This window comes from Oryx dammah, unplaced genomic scaffold (assembly GCF_014754425.2).
Source record: "Oryx dammah isolate SB20612 unplaced genomic scaffold, SCBI_Odam_1.1 HiC_scaffold_4, whole genome shotgun sequence".
Lineage (NCBI taxonomy): Eukaryota > Metazoa > Chordata > Mammalia > Artiodactyla > Bovidae > Oryx > Oryx dammah.
Window position 1 is genome coordinate 43,777,471 of NW_024070188.1, and position 11,961 is coordinate 43,789,431.

General features: G+C 37.7%; 1 non-coding gene across 1 annotated transcript; it reads left to right on the top strand.

Moving 5' to 3' along the window:
• Positions 1–839: 839 nt before the first annotated feature.
• TRNAW-CCA lies at positions 840–911 on the top strand. Its single transcript has one exon. It is a non-coding gene; the product is annotated as a tRNA-Trp (tRNA).
• The last annotated feature ends 11,050 nt before the right edge of the window (positions 912–11,961 follow it).

Sequence of the window (11,961 nt, forward strand, 5' to 3'; positions counted from 1 at the left end):
CAAGAGGCTTTTTAGCTCCTCTTCACTTTCTGCCATAAGGGTGGTTTCATCTGCATATCTGAGTTTATTGATATTTCTCCCAGCAATCTTGATTCCAGCTTGTGTTTCTTCCAGACCAGCCTTTCTCATGATGTACTCTGCATATAAGTTAAATAAGCAGGGTGACAATATCCAGCCTTGATGTACTCCTTTTCCTATTTGGAACCAGTCTTTTGTTCCATGTCCAGTTCTAACTGTTGCTTCCTGACCTGCATATAGGTTTCTCAAGAGGCAGGTCAGGTGGTCTGGTATTCCACACAGTCAAAGGCTTTGGCATAGTCAATAAAGCATAAGTAGATGTTTTTCTGGAACTCTCTTGCTTTTTCCATGATCCACCAGATGTTGGATTTGATCTCTGTTTCCTCTGCCCTTTCTAAAACCAGCTTGAACATCGGGGAGTTCACGGTTCACATATTGCTGAAGTCTGGCTTGGAGAACTTTGAGCATTACTTTACTAGCATGTGAGATGAGTGCAATTGTGCAGTAGTTTGAGCATTCTTTGGCATTGCCTTTCTTTGGCATTGGATTGAAAACTGACGTTTTCCAGTCCTGTGGCCACTGCTGAATTTTCCAAATTTGCTGGCATATTGAGTGCAGCACTTTCACAACATCATCTTTCAGGATTTGAAACAGCTCAACTGGAATTCCATCACCTCCACTAGCTTTGTTCGTAGTGATGCTTTCTAAGGCCGACTTGACTTCACATTCCAAGATGTCTGGCTCTAGATTAGTGATCACACCATCATGATTATCTGGGTCGTGAAGATCTTTTTTGTACAGTTCTTCCGTGTATTCTGGCTTCCCTGGTGGCTCAGAGGTTAAAGCGTCTGCCTCCAATGCGGGAGACCCAGGTTCGATCCCTGGGTCGGGAAGATCCTCTGGAGAAGGAAATGGCAATCCACTCCAGTATTCTTGCCTGGAGAATCCCATGGACAGAGAAGCCTAGTAGGTTACAGTCCATGGGGCCACAAACAGTCGGACAGGACTGAGCGACTTCACCCTCACCCTCCGTATATTCTTGCCACCTCTTCTTAATATCTTCTGCTTCTGTTAGGTCCATACCATTTCTGTCCTTTCTCGAGCCCATCTTTGCATGAAATGTTCCCTTGGTATCTCTAATTTTCTTGAAGAGATCTCTAGTCTTTCCCATTCTGTTGTTTTCCTCTATTTCTTTGCATTGATCGCTGAAGAAGGCTTTCTTATCTCTTCTTGCTATTCTTTGGAACTCTGCATTCAGATGCTTATATCTTTCCTTTTCTCCTTGGCTTTTCACTTCTCTTCTTTTCACAGCTATTTGTAAGGCCTCCCCAGACAGCCATTTTTCTTTTTTCATTTCTTTTCCATGGGGATGGTCTTGATCCCTGTCTCTTGTACAATGTCATGAACCTCATTCCATAGTTCATCAGGCACTCTATCTATCAGATCTAGACCCTTAAATCTATTTCTCACTTCCACTGTATAATCATAAGGGATTTGATTTAGGTCATACCTGAATGTTCTAGTGGTTTTCCCTACTTTCTTCAATTTAAGTCTGAATTTGGCAATAAGGAGTTCATGATCTGAGCCACAGTCAGCTCCTGGTCTTGTTTTTGTTGACTGTATAGAGCTTCTCCATCTTTGGCTGCAAAGAATATAATCAATCTGATTTCAGTGTTGGCCATCTGGTGATGTCCATGTGTAAAGTCTTCTCTTGTGTTCTTGGAAGAAGGTGTCTGCTATGACCAATGCATTTTCTTGGCAAAACTCTATTAGTCTTTGCCTTGCTTCATGCTGCATTCCAAGGCCAAATTTGCCTGTTACTCCAGGTGTTTCTTGACTTCCTACTTTGCATTCCAGTCCCTTATAATGAAAAGGACATCTTTTTTGGGTGTTAGTTCTAAAAGATCTTGTAGGTCTTCGTAAAACCGTTCAACTTCAGTTTCGTCAGCATTACTGGTTGGGGCATAGACTTGGATTACTGTGATATTGAATGGTTTGCCTTGGAGACGAACAGAGATCATTCTGTCATTTTTGAGACTACATCCAAGTACTGCATTTCAGACTCTTTTGTTGACCATGATGGCTACTCCATTTCTTCTGAGGGATTCCTGCCCGCAGTAGTAGATGTAATGGTCATCTGAGTTAAATTCACCCATTTCAGTCCATTTTAGTTTGCTGATTCCTAGAATGTCAACGTTCACCCTTGCCATCTCTTGTTTGACCACTTCCAATTTGCCTTGATTCATGGACCTGACATTCCAGGTTCCTATGCAATATTGCTCTTTACAGCATCGGATCTTGCTTCTATCACCAGTCACATCCACAACTGGGTATTTTTTTTGCTTTGGCTCCATCCCTTCATTCTTTCTGGAGTTATTTCTCCACTGATCTCCAGTAGCTAATTGGGCACCTAATAACATGGGGGGTACCTCTTTCAGTGTCCTATCATTTTGCCTTTTCATACTGTTCATGGGGTTCTCAAGGCAAGTATACTGAAGTGGCTTGCCATTCCCTTCTCCAGTGGACCACATTCTGTCAAAAAGTATTTAGTTACTGAGAAATGAAAAAAAAAAAAAAAAAAAGGCCCTGATTTTTTTAAATTAATTCCAAAATTGTATGTAAAGCAATTGCCAGTAAGAGTAGCTGTTACTTGCAAAAAATGTGTGTCTTGTTTTCCAAGTCCATCATTCATCCTTTATGCATAACTCCATTAAATAGATTTTTTTCTTACTTCCAGACTGCCTACCCCGCTTTATCTCTAGCAAATCATAATATGTTCACTCTCAGGGCAGACAGATTTAGCATAAGGATATACTCATAATTTTTAACTATTTACATGTAACAACTAATATAAAAATATCGACTTTTAAATAATTAGAAACATGAATGTTTTAACATATTATAACTATAGAGAGTACATAAAGTACAAACTTACAGTTGATATGAAACTGATTACTTTAGAAAGGTAATGACTACTTCACGTGTAATGAGAACCAAATTTTGTGGAGTCATTTCAGGATTAAGCACCTGCAACATATTCTGACATCCAAGAACAGAACTAGGCTGAAGCTAAAATGGAGCCTTATGTGATCATTTTCAGCATTATAATTTCCTGCAAAATTTGAGTGATTTGCAGAACTGTGGTAGATTTCCCATGAATAGGATGGTGGCAAAGTCTTTGTAGATTCAAAAATAATTTTGCTGAGGCAATGAGAAGTAATGTACTATCAGATTAGAAGCTGTTCATATTTTACCAAGCTATTCATATTTTAGAAGCTCAAAAGTCATTTGTCTTTAAACATTGCCAAGTTCTGCTTTTCTTATTTTATGTCTTTTCTGCATTTTCTTACATTAGCTTTCAATTATCTTTGTATCTCTATACTGACATAAAAAAATCATTGTATTCACAATCTAATAATTAAGTATTGTCTGTTCTACAGCAATTATAAGTATAATTATCAAAATTAGCAAATTTGTACCTTGGTGATTGATCTGAAAAAAAAAATGCCATCCTAAAACAAAGAAATCAGGAAGAGAAATTCACAAATATTTATAGAATTATTAAGCCCTAGAAGGGTACCTAAACTGACTGAAAAGTGAAGGTCATCTTGCTTAAGGAATGTGGAAGACTTTTTAAGTATGTTTCATAGGTTTACCCTAACATAGCCATTGGCTGAAAATCCACATTAATTGATACCCTACAGTTTTGTTTGTACCCTTGAATCCTGATTTATATCACTTTCACATTAAGACACTATCTTTCTGAAGTTCCACACTGAGCATGGTTTATGTCACTTAATCAGTAGCAAAATTCTCACACAGATACACACTGATACACAAATGTTTAGTAGTGGTGGTGGTGGTTTAGTTGCTAGGTTGTGTCCAACTCTTGAGATCCCATGGACTGTAGCCTGCCAGACTCTTCTGTCCATGGGATTTCCCAGACAGGAATAGTAGAGTGGGTTGCCATTTCCTTCTCCAGGGGATCTTCCTGACTCAGAGATTGAATCCACATCTCTTGCATCACCTGCATTGCAGGAGGATTCTTTACCACTAAGCTACCAGAAAAGCCCACACAAACGCTTACTTACTGAAATTATTGAACTGTGATAAAAATGTTAAAGGAGAAGCTGAGGAATACAGAATATTCTTCACACAAGGGCACAAACTGATATTATATTTATCCTCTATCACTAACTGTATTTCTTGTGATATCAGTCAGAATTCCCACTTACTCATTATTCAAAATAATATAGGAAGCTTACATAGCAAATTTCCAGAGTTTGTTTCCAGACTTTGTTGTGGTCCACACAATCAAAGGCTTTGGCATGGTCGATAAAGCAGAAGTAGATATTTTTCGAGAACTCTCTTCTTTTTTTGGTCATCCAATGGATGTTGGCAATCTGAGCTCTGGTTAATTTGCCATTTCTAAAACCAGCTTGAACATCTGGAAGTTCATGGTTCACATACTGTTAAAACCTGGCTTGGAGAATTTTGAGCATTACTTTACTAGCATGTGAGATGAGTGCAATTGTGCAGTACTTTGAAGATTCTTTGGCATTCCCTTTCTTTGGGATTTGAATGAAAATTGTCCAATTCCTGTCCTGTGGCCAGTGCTGAGTTTTCCAATTTGCTGGCATATTGAGTGCAGCACTCTCACAGCATCATCTTTTTGGATTTGAAATAGCTCAACTGGAATTTCATCACCTCCACTAGCTTTGCTCATAGTGATGCTTACTAAGGCCCACTTGACTTCACATTCCAGAATGCCTGGCTCTAGGTTGGTGATCACACCATCGTGTTTATCGGGATCATGAAGATCTTTTTTGTATAATTATTCTGTGTATTCTTGCCACTTCCTCTTAATATCTTCTGCTTCTGTTAGGTCCATACCATTTCTGTCCTTTATTGAGCCCATCTTTGCATGAAATGTTCCCTTGGTATCTCTAATTTTCTTGAAGAGATCTCTAGTCTTTCCCATTCTATTGTTTTCCTCTGTTTCTTTGCACTGATCACTGAGAAAGGTTTCTTATCTCTCTTTGCTATTCTTTGGAATTCTGCATTCAAATGCATATATCTTTCCTTTTCTCCTTTGCTTTTTGCTTCTCTTCTTCTCACAGCTATTTGTAAGGCCTCCTCAGACAGCCATTTTGCTTCTTTGCATTTCTTTTTCGTGGGGATGGTCTTGCTCCCTGTCTCAAATTCAATGTCACAAACCTCTGTCCATAGTTCATCAGGCACTCTGTCTATCAGATCTATTCCCTTAAATCTATTTCACACTTCCACTGTATAATTGTTAGGGATTTGATTTAGATCATACCTTAATGGTCTAGTGGTTTTCCCTACTTTCTTCAATTTAAGTCTGAATTTGGCAATAAGGAGTTCATGATCTGAGCCACAGTCAGCTCCTGGTCTTGTTTTGCTGACTGCTTAGATCTTCTTCATCTTTGGGTGCCAAAAATATAATCAATCTGATTTCGATGTTGACTGTTTGGTGACGTCCCTTGGAAGAGTTCAATTTGATCTATCATGCTCATCTTTATTCTATTGTTTTCATATATTTTATTCCTTCATGTATTATAAACCCCATAAAGTACTGAAATCCAGTTTGTTTTCAGTAGTATATTCTCATTTTATCACATACATCCATTCTACAATCACATACATGCATTCAATGTATGTCACATATATACATTCCTGGAGCTGTCCTCCAGGAACTCCAATTAAGAATACATAAGATCATGTAACAGTGTCCCACATGTCTCTCACTTTGTTGCTTTTCCATTCTTTTATTTTTTTTCCTTGATGTGCTTACTTATATGGGATACTTTAAATTCACCTGCATTTGAATTCAGGCTTCCCAGGTGGCAATAGTGGTAAAGAACCTGCCTGCCAATACAGGAGATATAAGAGACTAGAGTTCCTTCCCTGGGTTGGGAAGATCCCCTGGAGGAGGGCATGGCAACCAACTCCAGTATCCTTGCCCAGAGAATTCCATGGACAGAAGAGCCTGCTGGCCTACAGTCCATGAGGTCACAAAGAGTTGGACTTGACTGATGTGACTTAGTGCGCACACGCACACACACACACACAAACACACTTGAATTCACAGATCAGATTTTTCTTGTAGTTTCTAAGCAACTGTTATACCATCCAGGGATTTTAAAAATTGCAATATAATTGACATACATTGAATTGTACAAATTGTAAGTATACAGGCTAATGAATCTTTATATGCATATATATTCATATACCCACATTTAAGTATGGTAATATACCCATTACCCTGGAACAGCCACTTGTGTCAATCACCTCCCTTCCTCTTTCCCTTCTGAGAGGTAATCATTTCTATGGTTTCTATCTCATATATCAACTTTACCCTACCTTATTTCTTAACCTTAAAAAAAATTAAATCACTAAATATTCTTGTTACCTGTGCATGCTAATTTGCTTCAGTTGTGTCCCACTCTGTACAGCCCTATGGACTGCAGCCTGCCAGTCTCCTCTGTGGTGGCATTCTCCAGGCAAGAAGACTGGAGTGAGTTACCACTTCCTTTTCTAGGGCATTTTCCTGACCCAGGGATCAAACTGGGTCTCTTAAGTCTACCTGTATTGGCAGGCGGATTCTTTACCACTAGCGCCACCTGGGAAGCCCCTGTTACCTGGCTAATTTTTTTCTTTTTTAAGTCTTTTTATGGGTTATCCATGCTGTTATGTGTATAAATATTTCAATCTTATTTCTGAGTAGTATTCCACTGAATGACTGTATCACAGTTTACTTATCCATTCTCCTGTTTTTGTGTTTCAGCTAGATTACTTTCAGTAGTGACCTATTGTGAACAAACTGGCCCTGAATTGGACAAATATAGTTTACTTTCTTGGGTATATAGCTAGTAATATATAGAATTACTGTGTCAATTTATTAAAAAAAACTATCAAGCACTTTGCAAATTGCTTATACTTTTCAAGTTCCTACCAGTTATATAGGAGAGTTTTAGAGTCTCTACATCATTGTCAACCTTTAATACTGGCAGTTCAGTCAGTTGACCTGATCTAAGAAGCATGTTTTAGTTGTAAATTAATTCTAATTTATAAATTTAATTCCATTTCCCTGGTGATAAATTATGTTGAGGAAAAATCTGATTGACAATTCAGATATTCTTTTATACTTTTGAATTTTTTTTTCAAGTCTAATTCTCCTGTCCATTAAACAAAAAAAAGTTATTTGTCTTTTTCAAGTTGATTGGTAGGAGATATTTATGAATGCTGCATAAAATTTTTTATCAGATATGTGTATTACAAATATCTTCCACTAGTTTCTGTTTGGAATTCTCAATTTTAATGTTATCTTGAATGTATAGAACTTCACATTTTTATAAAGTTACATCTATATATTTTCCTTTCATTTTTAGTTTGGATATTATTAATAAATTTTTGCTTTTTCCAAGGTATGAAGATATTTTCATATGTTTGACTACAGAAGTTTATTGTTTTAATTTTCACATTTAGGATTTTGATCCATTTCAAATTAATTATTATTTGTGAAGTGAAATAAGAGTCAAGGTTCATTGTTTGTCTTATAGATAGCCACTTACTACAGCTCGGTTTCCTTCCCCCATTGAATTATAGTGACATCTTTGATGGAAATCAAGAGCTATCAAGTGAGTTCTTAATTTCACATATTGTTTTTGGTCCTAAAGTGTCCTTCAGTTCTTTTCAGTGAATCTAATACCCCGTGTACTCCTTCTATTAGTCCATTGTGTTCACATTTTCTCTATTTTCTTTAATATTTAATTTAGCATTTAACTTTATTTGAAATTTTGTGGATTAACATTGATATCAGGTTCCTCTCTGGGTCTGTAATTACAGACTATTCTATCTCTTCAATATCTGTTAGCTATTTCTTTCTTATTCACATGCCTAGTGTATCTCTTGGAGAAAGAAATGGCAGCCCACTCCAGGATTCTTGCCTGGAAAACCCTGTGGATGGAGGAGCCTGGTGGGCTCCTGTCCATAGGGTCTCACAGAGTCAGACATGACTGAGGCAACTTAGGATGCATACATGCATTGGAGAAGGAAATGGCAACCCACTCCAGTAGTCTTGCCTGGAGAATCCCAGGGATGGAGGAGGCTGGTGGGCTGCCATCTATGGGGACGCACGGAGTTGGACACGATTGAAGTGACATAGCGGCAGCAGCAGCAGTGCATTGGATGTTAGCCATTGCTGAGGTTCTAGATTATTATACTCCTCTAATGAAGGTTATTTTATTTTCCAATATGCAGTTAAATCATCTCAAGACATAGTTTTAAGCTTCTTTGGGGACTGTTGTTATTTAGTTGCTAAGTCATATCCAGCTCTTTGTGATCCCCTGGACTGAAACACACCAGGCTCCTCTGTCCATGAGCTTCTCCAGGCAAGAATACTGGAGCAAACTGCCTGCTGGAGTCCAACTCCAGCAGCTAGGGATTCAACCTGAAAAGATGGACGGTGTAGGTGAGTGAGACAGCCTCTCAATTTTCTTTTGGACTGCCTGTTTATTTCAAGTTTAAGATTCTCTTTTATACTTTTACAAAAACATTAGGCCAGAGGTTTGACATTTTCAGTTCCCCTCTCCCAGATTTATTATCTCCATAAATCACTGTTGCTCTTCAAACAGAGTTCCTGGTTCAGGGATTCTCTGGGAATCAGCCTTATCATCTATTATCTACCTCTTCTAATGTGTCCTACAGTTAACTTGTGATTACATTGTAACTCAAGCTACATTCCTCAGTTTATTACTTATCTTCCTAAATCCTGTTTGCCCCTAACATCCTGAGCTCACTATATCTTAAAAAGGCTATAGTGTCTCTAAAAATTCCTAACTTCTATAAGCTATAGTAAAATATGCTAACTTTACAACATTCCTTAAATCTTTAACTTCTAACTATTTTATTTATTTCTAAACCCTAAATTCAGTAAACTCCTTTGCCATAAACATTTTCCTCACAAATAGGCTTCAGATAGCAATCCCTCCCATGGCCTCAAGCTACGGCCTATGTGCTCATCCTGGAACACTCTTTTGTAAAAGTCCTTGAACAAATGTCAATGATTAACTTTATGAATTATTTTCTGAGCCCAGCTACAGAAGGCTTTGTGCCTTCTCATGCTCCTCTCAAGAACAATAAGCACCTTAATATTCCTTTTCAGTCAACTCAGCTGAGGAGAGAAAAAGACAAGTTAGAATTACAAGGCCTAACTCCTTCATCCCAGGATCCATGCCTGCAGAATGAGGAAAGGGGGCTGGGGACCATGCCTCCATTTTGTCAATAATGCCTAACATGGCTCCCGACACTGCCATTTGCTTCCTCAGGGGATTTTCCTGGTCCAAGGATCAAACTTGCATCTCCTGCATTGGCAGGCTTCTGAGATAGGTCTATTTTAACTTGCTACTGCTTCTTACTGGTTGGGGCAGAGACTTGGATTACCGTGATATTGAATGGTTTGCCTGGGAATTGAACAGAGATCATTCTGTCATTTTTGAGATTACATTCAAGAATGCATCCAAGTACTGCATTTCTGACTTTTTTGTTGACCATGATGGCTACTCCATTTCTTCTAAGGGATTCTTTCCCACAGTAGTAAATATAATGGTCATTTGAGTTAAATTCACCCATTCCAGTCCATCTTAGTTCGCTGATTCCTAGAATGTCGATGTTCACTCTGGCCATCTCCTGTTTGACTACTTCCAATTTGCCTTGATTCATGGACCTAACATTCCAGGTTCCTATGCAATCAATAACCTTAGATATGCAGATGACACCACCCTTATGGCAGAAAGTGAAGAACTAAAGAGCCTCTTGATGAAAGTGAAAGAGGAGAGTGAAAAGTTGGTTTAAAGCTCCACATTCAGAAAACTAAGATCATGGCATCTGGTTCCAACACTTCATGGCAAATAGATGGGGAACGAGTGGATACAGTGGCTGACTTTATTTTTCTGGGCTCCAAAATCAGTGCACATGGTGATTGCAGCCATGAAATTAAAAGACACTTGTTCCTTGGAAGGAAAGTTATGAAGAGTTAACACCTATCCTACTCAAACTCTTCCAGAAAATTGCAGAGGAAGGTAAACTTCCAAACTCATTCTATGAGGCCACCATCACCCTAATACCAAAACCTGACAAAGAGACTACAAAAAAAGAAAACTACAGGCCAATATCACTGATGAACATAGATGCAAAAATCCTCAACAAAATTCTAGCAATCAGAATCCAACAACACATTAAAAAGATCATACACCATGACTAAGTGGGCTTTATCCCAGGGATGCAAGGATTCTTCAATATCTGCAAATCAATCAATGTAATTCACCACATTAACAAATTGAAAAATAAAAGCCATATGATTATCTCAATAGATGCAGAGAAGGCCTTTGACAAAATTCAACATCCATTTATGATAAAAACTCTCCAGAAAGCAGGAATAGAAGGAACATACCTCAATATAATAAAAGCTATATATGACAAACCCACAGCAAACATTATCCTCAATGGTGAAAAATTGAAAGCATTTCCCCTAAAGTCAGGAACAAGACAAGGGTGCCCACTTTCACCACTACTATTCAACATAGTTCTGGAAGTTTTAGCCACAGCAATCAGAGCAGAAAAAGAAATAAAAGGAATCCAAATTGGAAAAAGAAGAAGTAAAACACTCACTGTTTGCAGATGACATGATCCTCTACATAGAAAACCCTAAAGACTCTACCAGAAAATTACTAGAGCTAATTAATGAATATAGTAAAGTTGCAGGATATAAAATCAACACACAGAAATCCCTTGCATTCCTATACACTAATAATGAGAAAGTAGAAAAAGAAATTAAGGAAACAATTCCATTCACCATTGCAACAAAAAGAATAAAATACTTAGGAATATATCTACCTAAAGAAACAAAAGACCTATATATAGAAAACTATAAAACACTGATGAAAGAAATCAAAGAGGACACTAATAGATGGAGAAATATACCATGTTCATGGATAGGAAGAATCAATATAGTGAAAATGAGTATACTACCCAAAGCAATTTACAAATTCAATGCAATCTCTATCAAGCTACCGGCGATATTTTTCACGGAACTAGAACAAATAATTTCAAGATATGTATGGAGATACAAAAAACCTCGAATAGCCAAAGCAATCTTGAGAAAGAAGAATGGAACTGGAGGAATCAACTTGCCTGATTTCAGGCTCTACTACAAAGCCACAGTCATCAAGACAGTATGGTATTGGCACAAAGACAGAAATATAGATCAATGGAACAAAATAGAAAGCCCAGAGATAAATCCACACACATATGGACACCTTATCTTTGACAAAGGAGGCAAGAATATACAATGGAGTAAAGACAATCTCTTTAACAAGTGGTGCTGGGAAAACTGGTCAACCACTTGTAAAAGAATGAAACTAGATCACTTTCTAACACCGCACACAAAAATAAACTCAAAATGGATTAAAGATCTAAATGTAAGACCAGAAACTATAAAACTCCTAGAGGAGAACATAGGCAAAACACTCTCCGACATAAACCACAGCAGGATCCTCTAGGATCCACCTCCCAGAATTCTGGAAATAAAAGCAAAAATAAACAAATGGGACCTAATTAAAATTAAAAACTTCTGCACAACAAAGGAAAATATAAGCAAAGTGAAAAGACAGCCTTCCGAATGGGAGAAAATAATAGCAAATGAAGCAACTGACAAACAACTACTCTCAAAAATATAGAAGCAACTCCTGCAGCTCAATTCAAGACAAATAAATGACCCAATCAAAAAATGGGCCAAAGAACTAAATAGACATTTCTCCAAAGAAGACATACGGATGGCTAACAAACACATGAAAAGATGCTCAACATCACTCATCATTAGAGAAATGCAAATCAAAACCACAATGAGGTACCACTTCACAC